Source organism: Macrotis lagotis, chromosome 1 (assembly GCF_037893015.1).
Source record: "Macrotis lagotis isolate mMagLag1 chromosome 1, bilby.v1.9.chrom.fasta, whole genome shotgun sequence".
Classification (NCBI taxonomy): Eukaryota; Metazoa; Chordata; class Mammalia; order Peramelemorphia; family Peramelidae; genus Macrotis; species Macrotis lagotis.
In genome coordinates, this window is record NC_133658.1 from 872239081 (window position 1) to 872256951 (window position 17871).

The window sequence follows — 17871 nt, forward strand, 5'->3', positions numbered from 1 at the left end:
TAAGTTTTTTCATATTTATTCATCTATTCATTGACACATTAATTAATTCATTCATTCTTCTTGGATTGGAGGAGCTATTCATCACATCTATATTTTGGATTCTTTCCTGTAGAGGATGCTGTTGCCTAGCCATTGTTAAATCAGCCAAATCCTAAATTATATGAACAGTCACAAGAACCTCAGACTCAGAAGGGATATCAGCTGCCATCTAGAGCAACCCATCCCAAATGGAGGATGTGTTCTGCAATATCCCTAGAAGGTGGTTGGACAGGCTACACTTGAAAACACCATGGCATTTTAGGACTAGAGCTAGAAAGGACCTTTAATATCCTCTAAGTCAGGTCCCTCGTATTGAGGATGAGATTAACTGACTCATCCAAGGAAACAAACAGAAGTAATAAGCTGCAAGAAGGATTTGAACCTAGATTCTTTGATTTCAGAACCAGTGAAGCTCTCTGCATTGCAAGCACAGGGCTGCATTCCTCACATATAGAGGAATCCATGAGATTGGCCCTTTCTCTCCACTTTGGGATAGCTCAAATGTAGTAGATTCATGGACTGTGCTGAAGCAATCTGAGGTTAAAATGATTAGCCCAGGGTCACAGAGCAAGCAACTGAGGCTGAATTTGAATTCTGACTTTGGGTTTAGTGCTTTGTGTACCGTACCACCTGACTGCTTAAATATGCAGCACTGAAAGGAATTTCCATATTTATAAAAACACAGGTTTTGGCTTGGTTTGGTTTTAATTAACTTTATTCTGCTAAGTGGAGTTTCAGAAAGAGGATCAACTTTCAGTTCAAACCCCCTTCTTCAGCCAAGCCATGGTTCCTCCAGAACTTAGAATTTCAGAATCTAGTTGAGGATTGTTATAATGCTTGAAAACTCCAGTCAGTTTACCTTGGGAGACTTCTCAGTCAGTGAAGTCCATCGATCATACTTGAACCTGAAGAATTCTCCCAAGTCCCAGGTACTGTCCTGAATACCTTCCTAATTTCCAGGCAGTAGATTCTTTCACAAAGACACAGGGGGAGGAAAGATTTGGAGCATGAGGCTGCCCCAGTACCACAGACATTCATTCAGAACTTACAGAGGGAGGACTTTTATTTGTTAGAGAGGCTATGGGAGAAGACAGAGAGCAATAGTCATAGTTATCTGTACCACCTGCCCCACCCTTCATAAAAGAAAAAGAAAAGAGTATCAGTGAGACATTTAAAAAAAACTCAGAAGAGGGAAGATGGGGATATAGATGATCAGGGCAATGTTGTGACTACCATATTACATGCAGGACATGCTTTTTTATTATAAATACATAACAGACATGTAGCATCACATACCAAAAAACCCACCAAAATCCTACAGTCTTGAGAAGACACAATCCCTGCCTTCACAAGACTTTTTATAGTTTAATGGAAGAGCACAGTGCAAAAAAATTGTAATATACTGCCTCATGTGGCTGAGAGCAGTTTGGCATGGAGCTGTTCAGTCATTTCACTTGTGTCTGATTCTTGTGACCCACTTTGGGGTTTTCTTGGCAAAGATACTAGAGTGGTTTATCATTTCCTTCTTTAGCTCATTTTATAGATGAGGCAAACAGAGTTAAGTGACTTGGCCAGGATCACACAGCTAGGAAGTATCTAAAGCCAGATTTGAACTCAGGAGTCTTCCTAATTTCAAGTCCTATGGCTCCACTTAATGGCCGTAGTGAGAAGAGAGGAGGCCTCTAAATCAGGGAGACTTGAGTGCAGGTCCCACTTTTGCTGCATCCTAAAAAGATGACTATATCTCAGACTGTAGGCAGGTCCGTAAGACTGAAAGTTGAAGAGACTATGTTGACTTGCATTGGTGAAGTTTGATCTTTTTCCCTAGAAATGATGGGTTTGTTAGAAATGTTTAGAAACATGTTTATGGGATGTCCAAGGGGAAAGGTCAGAAGATCAAAAACCTGAATTCTGAAGAGACTCAGAGTGATCTAATCCAAAGCCTTCATTTTATTTGGTGATTAGAAATAGGATTTAAATCCAAGGTCTCTGACATCTGAACCAGCGATCTCTCCATTCTGAGTTTTTACTGAGAGGCAACACAGGGAAGAATCAAAGGACTTTTTTTTTTCTTTGCTTAGTTTTTTTAGTCTTGGAAAGCCATTCAGGCTTCCTGGTTTGAAAGAAGCTAAAGGGTGGGGCCGCTAGGTGGCGCAGTGGAGAGAGCACTGGCCCTGGAGTCAGTAGTACCTGAGTTCAAATCCGACCTCAGACATTTAATAATTACCTAGCTGTGTGGCCTTGGGCAAGCCACTTAACCCCATTGCCTTGCAAAAAAAAAAAAAAAAAAGACCAAAAAAAAAGGAAAAAAGAAGCTAAGGGGTTCAGTGGATAGAACCCTTGGTCTGGTGTCAGGAAAACCTGAGTTCAGATCTGGTCTCAGATCCTAAATAAGTCCCTTAAAGCCCTTTCAGTCTCAGTTTCCTCAACTGTAAAATAATAATAATAAATAAATAAAATTAATTATAATAATTAATATTTATAGCACCTAAGATAGATGAGGATCAAATGAAATGATACTTGTAAAATGCTTAGCACAATGCCTAAACATTAATTAATGCTTATTCACTCTCACCTTAGACTTTTCTAAAGTTTGCTGGCAAGATCTTAGGGAAGTGTTTTGCATTGACAGCTGCCTCCCCTGCTCTTCTGTCCCAGCATGGTGCAGAGTTCAAAACTAAACTAAAACTTAACCATTGGTTGATGACTAGACTAGAGGAGACAAAGAGAATGGGAATCTCAATCTCGAATCTCCAATTCTTTTGAGGGTTGAAGGAGAGAACTCTGTCCAGGTACTGTCCTAGGTTTTTTTCCTAAGAATCTATGCTGTGAAAGAGGCAAAGATGACATAAACAGTCACTGCACATGATGGGTTTGCAAGGATAATACTTGGCTGGAAAGAGCTCAAGGGTTTCTGAAGGCAAAAGTTGACATGAAGACGGAGCTGGCAGGGTTGTTAAGTCCAGGCTAAGTAGATAAAAAGCTGCCTTCAAATCTGGCATCACATACTAGCTCTCTGATTCCTGGCAACTCATTTAACTTCACCCAGACTCAGTTTCCTCCTCTGTAAAATGGATATAATAGCAACCTCCCAGGACTGTTGAAAGAATACAGTGAGAAAACACATGTAAAGAACTTTGCAAAGCTTAAAGTACCATATAAATCAGTGGTGGGGAACCATTTTTCTGCCAAGGGTCACTTGGATATTTATAACATTATTCATAGGTCCTACAAACTTGCCATCTTTAAAATTAGCCTGCTGTATTTAGTCAAACATTTAATTAATCCATCCCTAAAAACTCCCAGATTTTTTGAATTTTAAGTCCCATTTGCAGTTGTCATGGTAGTGCCAGATCAAATAATTTATTGGGCCTTATCTGATCCTTTGGTCAGACATTCCCCACCTCTAATATAAATGCTAGTGGTTATTTATTTTGCTGGACCTAACTTTCCCCACCTATAAATAGAGTTGGTTAGAGTGGGTGACAGGGAAGGAAAATATCATGATGCACGGAATGGATGTCACACTTGAAGTCAAAGGACCTGAGTGTGAATCTGCCACTTCTATAACTCCTTTTTGTCTCAGGTTCTTTCTTTATAAGATGATGGGGTCAGACCAGATACTGTCTAAAGTCCTTTTAATCTGAAAATCTATAGTTCTCTGGGTACCAACCTGTTAGTGAGGTCAACAAGAATTTTAAGAAGAAAAGCTTCAAGACAAAGTGTAGATTAATGAAGAATGTGTTGCCTTTGGAGTCAGAGGACCTGAGTTCAGATTTGGTTCTGCTACTTTGTCCCTGAGTGACCTTGAACAAGCTATATATCTTCTCAGGGCTCATTTCCTCTTCTGTAAGATGGCCTTTTAAGTTTAAATGTGTAGCCACATTTTATGAAGCCTTTTCTAATTAGATATTTAAGCAAATCTTCCCTCTTTGTGTGCTACAAAGATTCTAGACATAGAGATGACTGCTGGGTATTATTTCATTAGATGAATATATAATAATAATAATAAATTTGAAGAAAAAAGAGAAAGAAAAAGGAGGGAAAGGAAAAGAAAGAAAAAGTGGAGGGGAGGAAGAAGAAAAGAGGGAGAAGGAAGAAAAGGAGGAGGAGGAAGAGAAGGAGAACAAGAACAAGAATATGGAGAGGAGAGAAGGAGGAGGAGGAGGAGGAGAAGAAGATGGAGGAGAAGATGATGATGATAATGAAGAAGGATTGAAGCCAAGAAGAATAAGAACAAAAACAGGAACAAGGAGAGAAGGAGAAGAACTAGAACAAAGGAGAACAACAAGAACAATAAGAATGAGAGGAGGAGGAAGAGGAAGAGGAAGAGGAAAGGAAGAAAAGGGAAAAGAACAAGAGGAGGGGAGGAGGAGGAAGAGGGAGGCGGAGGAGGAGGAGCTAGAATTTGTATAAAATTTTAAGATTTGCGCAGCACTTTCTATATATATATTAACTCAGGTGATCCTCATAGCAACCTGTGAAGTAGAAGCAATTATTTTCTTCATCTTATAACTGAAGAAACTAAGGCTGAGGTAGCTTTAGGGGACTTGCTGAGGGTCAGGTGATAGAGCCAGCATGTCTGCCTATTAGGCATCTGGGACACAAAGTCAGAAATAATTCCTGCCCTCAATGTAGCTAGCTAGTTAGCTATTAATGAAAGAAAATTATTTGCCAACTCCTCTACAGGAATTGTTTTCCCCATTAGAATGTAAGCTCCTTTAGAAGAGGTATGGCCTCGCTTTTTGCCTATTAGCACAGTGTGATATACAGTAGGCAGCTAATAAATGTAGTTTCAATCAATTATATTTTTCCTTCAAAGGAGCATAAGGACCTAAATTTAGAGCTGGAAAGAATCTTAAGAGTCCATCAACTCCAATGCCTTCAGTTTGTAACTGAGGCACAAAGAGGTTTAACTGACATGAGCAGCATCACAGTGTCAAAGGTCTTTGCTCTAGTTCCAGTGCCTTTATCCACTACAACCTCTAGGAAACCACTTTAAATTACAGTCAGGACCTTTGCCTGGAATGCTGACTATCTGGCCCCCAACATTCATCCTCCAGCTAGCCAAAGTGCCATGGTCCCCACTTCCCCTGAAAAGCATGTAATTAGGGAGCCAGCTATGCCCTAATCAGATTGCTAACAAGGTGAAACAGATGAGATCAATACAAAAATAAACAAGAGCATCCACATCCACAGATGCCTTTTGTTTTTGATGACAGGAGATAGCATTCTCTTGTTTTTAATTGCTCCTCCAGAAGGATTTGCTGGGACAAATCAAAGGCTATACCCAGGCCAAGCAGCTGTTACCCAGAGCCTGCACTGCCCAGAGGGGGAGGCTTTGGCCTATTGATAATGGGCCTTTGTCTCTTTCCTGGGGCTGACTAGAGATTTTCAGCCCTTGGAGGGAATGTCTTTCTTTATCCCCCCAGCCCTGGCCCCAGTCGACCTGCTCTCTGAGATAGCCTGTAATGCCAGGTGACTAATCTGAACTCATCAGCACCTGGCCGTCTGCCACATTGTACATTTGGACATCCCATTTCAAAGAAAATAGCAGGGAGAAAATTACAACATGCCAGCATCTTTAAAATACCACAATTTTCTGCTCACCTGGGTAAGTGCTTATGTGTCTAGATTTTCTACTACCTTTTTTCCCAAAAACAACAACAGTGGGTGTGTCCTGGACATGGTAATTACTGGCTATGGACAAGATTGCTAAAGTCTGTTTTGCAGACATTCTGCAGAGACTGAGGATTGTTGTAATGTCTTGGGGCTCCCCTAACTTCCCACATGGTCTCGTTTTAGACAAACTAATTCAGGTTGAAAGATCATAGTATCATAAATACTACAGATACATATAGGTGTGAATATATTTGTCTATATGTGCACATATGAAGGAAATGGCAAACCACTTCAATATCTTTGCCAGGAAAATCCCATTTACAAAATTCATGGGGTCATATAGTCAGATATGACTGAACAGCAATAAAAAGATACATATTTATGTATGTGTGCCTGTATTTCTCTCATTCATTCTATATACCCATACGTGTGTATCTTCCATACAGATGTTCTGGAGAAATCTATCATTTAGTATATGTATCCAGTCAACAAATGCATGAAACATCCATAGATGAGCATAAATAAGAGGAAGTCTTACCTATAAGAAAAAAAATGGGTCCTGCTACTTCTTTCTTTTTCTTTTCTTTTTTTTTAAGATTTTATTTGAGTTTTAAAATTTTCTCCCAATCTTGCTTCCCTCCCCCCACCCCCTCCCCACAGATAGCACTCCGTCAGTCTTTACTTTGTTTCCATATTGTACCTTGATCCAAATTGGGTGTGATGAGAGAGAAATCATATCCTTAAAGAGAACAGAATTCTCTGAGGTAACCAGATCAGACAATAAGATAATCTGTTTTTTTTTTCCAAATTAAAGGGAATAGTCCTTGTACTTTGTTCAAACTCCACAGCTCCTTATCTGGATACAGATGGTACTGCTACTTCTTTCTTAGCTTACAGCTCTTTTAGGAATGCATAACCTGACTTAAGACTAAGGAAAAACTGTTAGCTAATTTTTTCTCCTCTCTATGAAGGGTATCAATCCTCAGAAACTTTGTTATTCTAGGTATTTCCTCCTCTCCCCCAAACAAGAGTATAACTTCAGAATTCTAGCTCATTGGAACATCAAACTGCTGGACAATTTAGATGGACTTGGATACTTTGTCAGGTTTCTATTCATCAAAGTCAGTATCTCTGTCCCAAACTTTCATTTGATTTAGGCTTAGGAAGTCATTGTAAATCACTACTTGCCATCTTCTTAATAAAAGATATTCATTCAGCAAAATTTTAGAAACTCCTACCAACTTGCAAAGGCTATCTATGGCCCTTATTTTTTTCCATCCTCCAACTCCAGTTTTCTTGGAACTTTTGGTCTCCACATAAATAAAAATACAGAATTGAAACAGAAAGTGGCAAGCACAGAGCCAAAAGTCTCTTTGACTAGAGCTGTTTCAAGGCAATATTCTCCAGCTCATTCACCTCAGCTCCAAGTTCCTGTCTCTATTACATATACGTGTGTGATATGCACTGAGCCTTTCTAAATTTTGCATTAGTTTGAATTTGACTATATCTGGTAAAGTTATTGAACTCAACAAGTCCCAGGCCAAACTCATTATCTTGCCTTCTAAACCCCTTATCTCTTCTGACTCTCCTTATTACAGTTGAGGCTACCACCATCTTCCCATTCACCCAGTCTCATAACCTAGGAATCATCCTTAATAAAGCACTCTCACACCTCATCATAGCCAATCTGTTGCCATATTCTGTCACTACTACCTTCACAACTCTTGTATATTCCCCCTTCTCTCTTCTGATACTATCATCACCCTAGTTTAGACCCTCATCCTTTCATGCCTGGACCTAAGCTAGTTGATCTCTTTGCATTGTCTCTCCCCAATTGGATCCATCCCTGACTCATCTATAAAAGTGCTCTTCCTAAAAATTCAAAAAACTCTAAAAATTCCTTACAGGTTCCTTAGAGTTTCTTATAATGGTTACAATCAGGATCAAATATAAAGTCCTTTCTTTGGCTTCATAGCTTGTCCTCTTCTTTCTTTTCTAGTCTTTTTATACTTTCCTCCCCTCCATGTAGTCTGAAGTCAAGTGACATGGCTTCTTTACTTTTCTTCATATACTATACTCCATCTCTTTATTCAGGGTTTTCACTGATTCTCTCTTATGCTTGCAACAATCTCCCTCCTTCTATCTAACTTCCCTGAAGTCCTTCAAGCCTCAGCTCAAATCTTACCTCATCCAATATGCCTTTGCCAGTACCCTCAAAATCTTAGTGCCTTCCCTCCATTACTTCCCAGTTTACTACTTCTGTTCCTAAGTGATCTCAATATCTTGTTTGTACCTAGATATCCTCATGTTGCTTCTCCCCTCCATTAGACATTGAGCTTCTTGAGAATGGGGAATTATTTTGTTTTGCCTTTTCTTTCTTTCTTTAGTGCCTCACACAATGTCTGGCACATAGTTTTTAATAAATGATAATTGACTGACAGTTCTTATATATGAAACATCAGGCAGTTGTTAGAGCTACAGCATCAGGGACCAAATCATAAGTATTTGAGAGTGTTGAACCCTAGTAATGAAGAGAAGAAAGAAGGGAAGGGCCATAGAAACACAGAATATGTGAGTTGAAAGACCCCAATCCATTTCTGACCATGAACCCACTCTTTGACAACCCCAACAAGCTTTTCAGTTTTTGCTTGCAGACCTCTAGTGAGAAGTCACTTCTTCCCAAAGCAGCCCATTATACTTTGGACTGATTTCTTATATCAAGTCTAGATTAACCTCTACAAAACTTCTACCTATTGTTATATTAATAGCAATAAAATGATAATCATGATAACTATAATAATGATGATGATGATGATGGTGATGGTGATGATGATGGTGATGGTGATGGTGATGGTGATAATGGTGATGGAAATGGTTAAGGTGATAGCTACTTATCTATTTATTTAGTGCTTACTGAGTGTCAGGCACTGTGCTAAGCACTTAACAATTATTAGCTCATGTAATCCTTACAACAGCCCTGCAAGGCAAGTGCCATTATTACCTCTATTTTACAGATGAAAAAAATGAGGCAGGCAGAAGTTATCATTTGTTCAAGATCACATCGGTAGGAAGTGTTTGAGGTCATATTTGAACTCAGGTCTTCTTTGACTCCAGATCTAGCTCTGTGTGCAATGTGGTACCACCTAGCTGCCTCTGGAGTCAAACAAAATTCTTTCATAGATGATACATAGAAACAAGTAAAAATGATTCTCATGTATCACTATGCCCATGTTGTCTCTTCTTCTCAATGAGTAGTTTCTCCCACCACTAACAACAAGTTGTAGAGTAATATAAAAAAATCTTTTAAAAAAAATTTGTAGCCTTCAAAGCTCTCATAAGCACTGAATTACAAAGGAAGATAACTGAGCTAAGTAGAATGATCAGAAATCAAGAGAAATGAAGTCAACTCCACTCTCTCACATTGTGTGACTTTGGGGAAATCTCTACAAAATAGGAAGTGGAGAAGGTCATGTAAAATAGTATCAATACTTGGAGTAAAGGGACCTAAATTTGACTCTTAATTCTTCCATTGGTCAACTGAGTGACTTTTGGAGAGTCATTTCCCCTTTTCTGGACATCGGTCTCCTCATCTGAGAATAAGAGGTTTGGACAATGTTTGTGGATAACTGAGTGGATATACAAACTTTGATAAGGAATTTTTTTCAATAAACTTGTTTCCTTTATCCTATAAATTTTATTTTACTTTTAAAAAACATTCTTTGGAAAAGAGTTGCATAGCTAGCTGATCTCTATGTATCAAGTCTCTCCCCAATTGATTCCATCAAAATGTTCTTCCTAAAATTCAGATCTGACTATATTCAATAAACTCCAATAATTCCTTACAAGTTTCTTACTGTTCCTTCCAATGGTTACCATCAGAATCAAATCCAAAGTCTTTTCTTTGGCTTCATAACTTGTCCTCTTATTTCTTTTCCAGTCATCTTATACTTTCTTCACCTCCATGTAGTCTATAATCCAGATTGCCTGGACCCAAAAAAGGGTTAAGATTCCCCAAGACTAAATGAACTAGCATGGTAAACCAGGGAAATTTGAGTTCTGCCTCTTCTCTGACATTTCTTAGTTATATGACTGCAGGCAGATAGCTATTTACCTCTCTGATCCTCCCATCTGCAAAATCACCCCTAGACCCTACCCCCACAAGGTTGTTGTGAACTATAATGAAATCAATTATCTACAGTTCTTTATAAACTTTAGAGTGAATGGAACAGAATTTAATGTAGGGAACTCCCAGTAAGGAAAATTCAATTTCCAAATGAAGACCAACCTCCTTCTTCAACTAGGATAATTGTCTGAGACTCTGAGTGCTTAAATGACTCATGCAAGGCCACGCAACCAATGAGAGGCAGAGACAGGACCTAAACCCATTTCTTCCTCATTCTAATGCTAGCTCTCAATATCACACAGCCTCTCTCTTTTTGCAGACTTTAAAGAGCTATCTGGAATCTGTGATTATTATTTATCTCTAAAGTTCTTCTAGTTCTGAAAAGATGATCCTATGACTAGAGGATCTCTAAGGTTCCTTTTAGCTCTGACATCCTTTGATCTTTTCTAAATTCTGAAGGATAAATTCACCTGATTGATAAGTGTCAGACAGGTTCTACCTCAAGGGTAGTGATACATATTCCCCCACTATACCACAATAGACCCATTGCCTACAGGCTCTTTGGGGCTATTTTAAAAAAATCATCCTTAATGCCTCCAAAGTAGAAATACTTCTTTTATACTGCTTGTCAGATTTCTATCTCCTTCCCTCCTCACTCCCTCCTATTAATCTTGCCTTCACCCTAAAGATCAAATTTTTGCATTTTTCCTGGAAAAAATGTAGAGTTTAGCCCCTTAATCCCCTCTTATTGCAGGTCCAATCCAGAGGCTTATTATTTGGGTCTCTTTTAGTTATTTATTTATTTTCCTTTTCAATTTCTATGAGTTCCCTGCTCTGCCTCTTTTCAATCCTATATAAAATCCAAGCAGGATTTTGCAGTAAGTGTCTCAGGACAGAAAGGCAAAATTGTCCTCTTTTTTGTAACCCAAGTAATAGGTTCTTACTTGAAAGATTGCTTGAGAGGGAGGTGAAAAGCTACCCTTGAGCTTAAAAGCATCAAATACACAGAAAACAAGATAGTGGCTCTCTTATTTCAGAAAGGAATGGACTGAAGGATCTCAGAAAGTGACTGTTCATTTAGTCCACTCACCCTATTCTGTACTTGTGACATTTATTTCAGGGGAACAGTTCTTCTCAAAGATGTCTGATATTATGTTTTACTGATAAATCACACTTGTGCTGAAGCTCGAAGTATGTAAGAATCAAGGGGACTTATACTCCCAGAATCATGGAATATCACAGTTGGAAAGGACAGTAAAGTGTAAGGTTTTTGAGGTTAGGGACTACTTGATTTTTTTGAGGAATTAGACTTTTTCTGCTTGACTCTAGAAGGCAGAGCAAGGAGCAGAAGACATGAGTTGCATAGAAATGGATTTAGACTTGACAGAAGAAGCAATATTTGCAGCTCCATCCAAAAGGGAATGGGTTACCTTGGGAAGTAGTGGATTTTTCCTCACTAGAAGTTTTCAAACAACATCTAGGTGGCCACATTCTGGAGTTTTTATGGGGAGGGTTCTAGTTTGGGAGTTGGTTAGGTAGGTCCCTAGCACCAAGGACAGTGCCCAGCACGAATTTTTTTTCCCCTCCCTAAGGAAAGGAGTCAGTACCTTCTCTGCAAATCACAATCTTAGAGAATCATCTCAGTGGTTATGTACTAAGTATTTCACAGAATTGTAAATTTAGTGCTACTTCTGACTTTCTGGATATTGTTGCCATCTCTCTTCTGAATCTTAATCTAAATTATCTTTAGAACCTATGGTATTCTTTTTTGTTTTTTTAGGTTTTTGCAAGGCAAACGGGGTTAAGTGGCTTGCCCAAGGCCACACAGCTAGGTAATTATTAAGTGTCCGAGACCAGATTTGAACCCAGGTACTCCTGACTCCAGGACCAGTGCTGTATCCACTACACCACCTAGCCGCCCCGAACCTGTGTTATTCTTAACCTTGAAGAATTCTTCTGCCATATTCTCCCCTTTGTCTCAGTTGAGAGTTCCTCTTGAAACCTTTATTTTGGGAAAAATCCCAGGGGAGTTATTCTTTATTCCCTTCCTGGCTTTGCTTTTGGTGCTACAGACCTTTCTCTTCCTTACTCAGCATTTTTATGGGTTGTTTTCCTCCATTAGAATGTTAGTTTCTTGAAGGCAAGAATTGTCTTTTTCTTTAGCACAGAGACTGATGTAGAGTAAGGACTTAATACATATCTGTTGGAATCAAGTTGTCAGACTAAGGAAGAAACTCACCTGAACTCTCCCAAGTTTGCCTCCAAACAAGTATAAAATAACACTTCAAAATGAAGTACTCACCATTTAACAAAACTGCTGGGAAAACTAGAAAATAGTTAAGACAGAAACTAGGTACAGACCAACATTTTTTTATCAAGGTAAGATCAAAATGGGTACCTTTTTAGTCAGAAAAAGTGATACTATAAACAAATTAGGAGAGCTATAAATAAGGGAAGAAATTATGCCCAAAGAAGAGATAGACGGTATAATGAAATACAAAATGGATAATTTTTATTATATTAAAGGGGAAAATACTTTTGCACAAACTAAACCAATGTAACCAAGATTATAAGGAAAGCAGAAAGTTAGGAAACAATTTTTACAGCAAGTGTCTCTGATAAAGGCCTCATTTTTCAAATAGTGAACTGAGTAAAATTTATAAGAATACATGTCTGTCTACAATTGATAAATTATCAAAGAATATGAACAGGAAATTTTCAGTTGAAGAAATTAAAGCTATCTCTAGTCATATAAAAATTCTTTACATCACTATTAAATAGAAAAATGCAAATTAAAACAACTATCACCTCACACCTATCAGATTGCCTAACATGACAGAAAAGGAAAATTACAAATGTTAAAAGGACTGTGGGAGGAAACAGGAACATTGTTGCCCTGATGTAGACCGATCCAAACATTCTAGAGAGCCATTTGAAGCTATGCCCAAAGAGCAATCAAATTGTGCATACCCTTTGATCAAATATTAACACTACTAGATCTGTATCCCAAAGAGATTCAATAAAAGGGGGAAAGAACCTATTTGTACAAAAATATTTATAGCATCTCTTTTTTGTGTTGGCTAAGAATTAGAAATTGAAGAGGGAACTATAAGTTGGGGAATAACTAAACAAGGTATGCTATGTGGTTTGCTGGAATACTATTGTGCTACAAGAAAGGATGAGCAAGGTGATTTCAAAAAAAATTATGGATAAAGAAGTGATGTAAAGTGAGCAGAACCACATCACTGTGCACAGTTAATAGCCTTGTAATGATACTCAACTGTGAATTGCAGTTATTCTCAGCATTATAATAATCCAAGACATTTCCAAAGGACTCATAATAAAAAATATTATCCACATCCAAAGAAAAAACTGATGTGGTCTGAGTTCAAATTAAAATGTACTTTTTCACTAATTTTTCTTTTCTTTTGATCTTGTCCTTTCTCACAACATGACTAATATGGAAATATTTTTGCATAATCACATATCTATAACCTATATCAAATTGTTTAACATATTAGAAGGGGGAGGGAAGGAAAAAGAGAACTTGCCCAAGATTTTGGGCAAGTCACTTACAATATGGCATCCAAAAGTGAACATAGCCCCTTTCTTCTCTCCATAAGCTGTCCATTACCATAAAATGCATTAGCAAGAGGGAACTGGCACACCAATGGACCTTCATGGCTCATCTCCTTTTTTCTAATTTATAAGAGAGTGAAACTCTAGCCCTATCACCTCTCAGGAGGCTGCCTAGACCTCATAAATTTATTGGAAAGTGTGAAGGAAATATCTAAGCCCTCCTGTCAAAGATAAGTAACAAGATTACATAGCTATTAAGGGGCAGCTAGGTGGTATAATGGATAAAGCACTGGCCCTGGAGTCAGGAGTATCTGGGTTCAAATCTGGTCTCAGACACTTGATAATTACCTAGCTGTGTGGCCTTGGGCAAGTCACTTAATCCCATTGCCTTGAAAAAAAAAAGATAGCTTTTGAGAGCTACTACTTTAAACTGTTGATCCATAAATCCCTGGTCCACCAAAGTTTAGAAGAGTCTCAATAAGGTTGGCATTGTGTTCAGGAACACTATATATTATTCAAAAGTAACAAGGTAGGGGGCACCTGGATGGCACAGTGGCTAGAACACCAGCCTTGGAGTCAGGAGGACCTGAGTTCAAATCCAGCCTCAGACATTTAATTATTTCCTAGCTGTGACCTTGGTCAAGTCAGTTAACTCCATTGCCTTGCCAAAAAAAAAAAAAATGAACAAGATTAGTGAAAAGAGGGAGGGTGTGGGGGTGGCATAGTGGCATAATGGAAAAAGCACCAGCCTTCAAATCCGGCCTCAGACACTTAATAATGACCTAGCTGTGTGGCCTTGGGCAAGCCACTTAACCCCATTTGCCTTGTAAAAAACCTAAAAAAAATTAAAAAAAAAGAAAAGAGGGAGGGTGAAGAGTTCCATTAGATAATAGATTGTATTCATGCAAAGAAATTAAGGAAAAAGAAGAGAGAAGAATAGGTGAGAGTTCTGGAGTAAAGATTTAACAAAGCAGAAACAGATGATATCATCACTGAAATTAGACCACCAGAACAGAAAAAAGAAATAAGAATGAACTTTTGGAAAGCATAACACTGCATGAAGGTGTATAATAATAACAATAATAATAATAATAATAATAATAATAATAATAATGAATTAGGACCTGAATTCAATTGTCCATAATAGATAGACATTACCTTGTTTGAGTCACATACTACTAAACCTGTGAGATAGGTGGGAACTACAAGTATCATTACACCCAGTTTATAGATGATGAAATTGCAGTTCAGAAAAGTTAAGTTATATGCTGTAAAACTGATATCATTTTACTTGCCTTCTCAATGGATGGGTAGGGGTGGAAGGAAAGGAGAAGATTCAGAAATTTAAGAAATTTAAATAATGTTAAAAATAAATAAATGATAATTTATTAAAAAAAATAATTGATGTCCCAAAGGTTATACAGTTTGCTAAATGCTAGGACAAGATGTGAATCCAGAGTCTTCTTGACTGCAGGTCAAACCACTTAGGCTTCTTCTCGAATTCTCCTAGACCTCAGTTCAGGGCACTTAAAGTATAGCTGCAAAAAATGTATCTTTTGTCATTTGATTTGAAATTGCACCAATCCTTTTCTGTCTATTGAGGGGATTGGTAGTGACCATTCCTCCCTCATAAGTAAATTTTGGTGACATACTCAGGAGAAATGGATTGGTCCTTTCAGAAAGCTCTGGAGGCAAGGAAAGTTGTTTAATGCAGTTTGTCTATTTTGTGTTTGAAAGATATGAATTAGCCTGTCAAAACAGAAAAAGGAAAGTGTTTAACCAAAGGGGGCATTTGGACTAATTGAGTTTGAATCTGTAGCTGCTCTGGGTATCCTTGGCAACTGCTCAGGAAGAGCAGTCTGGTAACACCAGACCCTCCCATGGAGGACATGGAAAGGGTATCCTTTCAAAGCTCATTGTGTCTGTGATCCAACTGTCTGCCAGCAATGTGTGCTTCTAAGCAAAGCCTGTTGAATGCCAAGGAAGGTGTAGGTGGCAGAATTAAGCCCTTTGAATCCCAAACTAGCTATTTAAACTAGCTGGTGCCATCTTCTTTGAATAGCTTGCTGGTTAAGAGGAGCCACAGGGCAATATCTTAACCTATAGGAAGCAAGCTCAGGGGCAGCTCCTCATTAGTTCTCATCCTCCAAAGCATTGCCTTTCTGTGTTGAGTCTCTCCCAACACAGTGGTTTCTATCACTTGCCCCTCTGACACCAGCAGTCAAATATAATGCACAGATTTCTGAAACCCACTTGTCTTTTTCCACTGTTGAGATCCTGCTGGATACTGCTTCCTTTGAACTCAATTCAATTCAATAAGCATTTTAATTTGAAAAAAAATTAATTTTCATCATTGGCTTTCATTTTACTTTACCTAGATTCTTCTCCACTATCCCTTTTCCTACCCTCTCCTAGAGAGCCATACTTCATAACAAAATAGCAAAGAATGTTATCTAATAAAAAGGGGAAAAAGAGAATATAATAGCAAACCCAATCAGTACACTGAAATAAATCATAAATATGCAATATTCCATGCCCATGGACCCCAACTTCTATAAGACAGTGGGAGAAAAGGTCTTCTCTCTTTTCTTTGGGACTTGTTTGTTTGGAGCGATTTTGCTACATTTGTTTTTGATTTTTAAATTTTTTTTAATATTTTCCATTTGTACATTACCTTCATTTCCCCAATATGTACTTCCCCCTCCCCTACTCAGATTGTCATCTCAAGAAAGGGGTGAGGAGAGCAGTTCAGCAAAAGAAACCAAGACATCAACAACATTTAACAGTGGATGCCATCTTCTATATCCACAGTCCTCCACCTTTACAGAAAAAGAGAGGGAGGCACTTAGCACCGGTATTATTTGGAACCAGGCTTCAACAGTTATTACTTAAACACTTGTTATGTACCAGGCCACGTGTCAGAAGCTGTGATGGAGAGACAAAAAAGAAAGCAGTTTCTGGACCCTAAGGAGTCAACATGTGGAAACTTTACATACCCAGAGAAGTAAATATCAAATAGTTAAAAGGAAATACAGATGACAGGCAGTTCCAGAGAGAAAGAGAGGGGGGAGACATAGGGAGAGGGGGGGAGAGAGAGAGAGAGAGAGAGAGAGAGAGAGAGAGAGAGAGAGAGAGAGAGAGAGAGAGAGAGAGAGAGAGAGAGAGAGACTGGAGCAGTGGCTGAGGGATCATTAACCTTTCCAAGTCTCTGGGTATTTCTCTAAGATTGTAAAAGTGGGAGAACAGATAACCCAGGATCTACACTGATTGAGGAGTTGCTCGGATCAGTGAAATCACAGAGACACCCCTAACAAAATATGGAGGGGCAGATAAGTAGCATTTGCTACAACCTGTAAATTCCCCATTGTAGCAACTGGCAAGTGTTTGGCATTAATACTATATTGCTTTATAACTTTTCATCTGAGGCTCTTAAGGTGTTTTATAGATATTGAATTCATCTTCATAACACCCCTGTGGGGCAGGTTGCAAGGATTGCAGTATTTTTCTGGATTTAAAAAAATCAGTCTTGGAATGACTATGGTCAGATACTACACCTGAGACTTTTGGGAGCTATTTGTTTTGAAGCCTCGAGGGAGGGTACAAATTGACAAATTTTCTTTATTCTTACATTACAGTTCTTGCCACGTGTAGCTCTTTGGCTCCATGTTCCTTGACCCTTGTATTCCCTGGAGCATCCTCCTTTGATTTCCAGCCTTATTTCTCCTCTGCCCCCCCACCTCCCTTCCATCACCTGCCTCCTGTCCACTTAATTTTACGGTAATATTTAAACCTGTGGGATACTTGCCTCAGTGCATCAGAAGAAAGCAGGAGTCCCTAGTTCAAATCCTGGTCATACTCAAGGTGCACATGTCTGTAGGCCTTGGAGTGAGACCTGGAGGGTGTCTCTGAACAGCTATCACAACTTCAATCTAGGCCTAGCTTCGCACTTCTCCAGCTCAGCCTCCACATAGCTGCCAAATAGATTTTCCTAAAGTGCAGATCAGACTATGCTACTCCCTTGCTTGATAGACTATAGTCCTTTTGCTTCTAGGATCTAGCATCAATTGCCAACTCCTCGCTTGACATTTTAAGAGCCCTTCATGACTTAACTGCAAACTATCTAAGATTTTTATTCATTCCCTCAACTAGGTGGCACAGTGGATAGAGCTGTGGGCCTAGAGTCCACAACACCTGAGTTCAAATCCTGTCTTGGTTAACTTGTAAGCTGTGTGACCCTCAACAAGTCACTTTTCCTCCGTCTGCCTCAGTTTTCTGCATTGTTAAATAGGGATGACAATAATAGCCCTACCTCCCAGGGCTGCTGTGAGGACAGAATGGGATAGTGTTTGTTAAAAGGGTGCTTATTAAATCCTTTTTTCCTTCCTTTCCTTCTTGTGCTCTACAATCCAGTCTACTTTTTACTATTTTTCCCACATAAAATATTCTAGCTTCCATTCCATCATTTGCATAGACTGTCTACCATTCCTAGATGTCTGCCTCCAAGAATC

The 17871-nt window shown here is 38.7% G+C and overlaps 1 long non-coding RNA gene across 1 annotated transcript in view; it reads left to right on the top strand.

Moving 5' to 3' along the window:
- Window positions 1–883: 883 nt before the first annotated feature.
- LOC141509045 (uncharacterized) overlaps window positions 884–17871 on the top strand; it is an 87025-nt gene continuing 70037 nt past the window's right edge. The window contains exon 1 of the long non-coding RNA XR_012474567.1: window positions 884–968. This is a non-coding gene — a long non-coding RNA (uncharacterized LOC141509045). The remainder of the gene's footprint in view (window positions 969–17871) is intronic.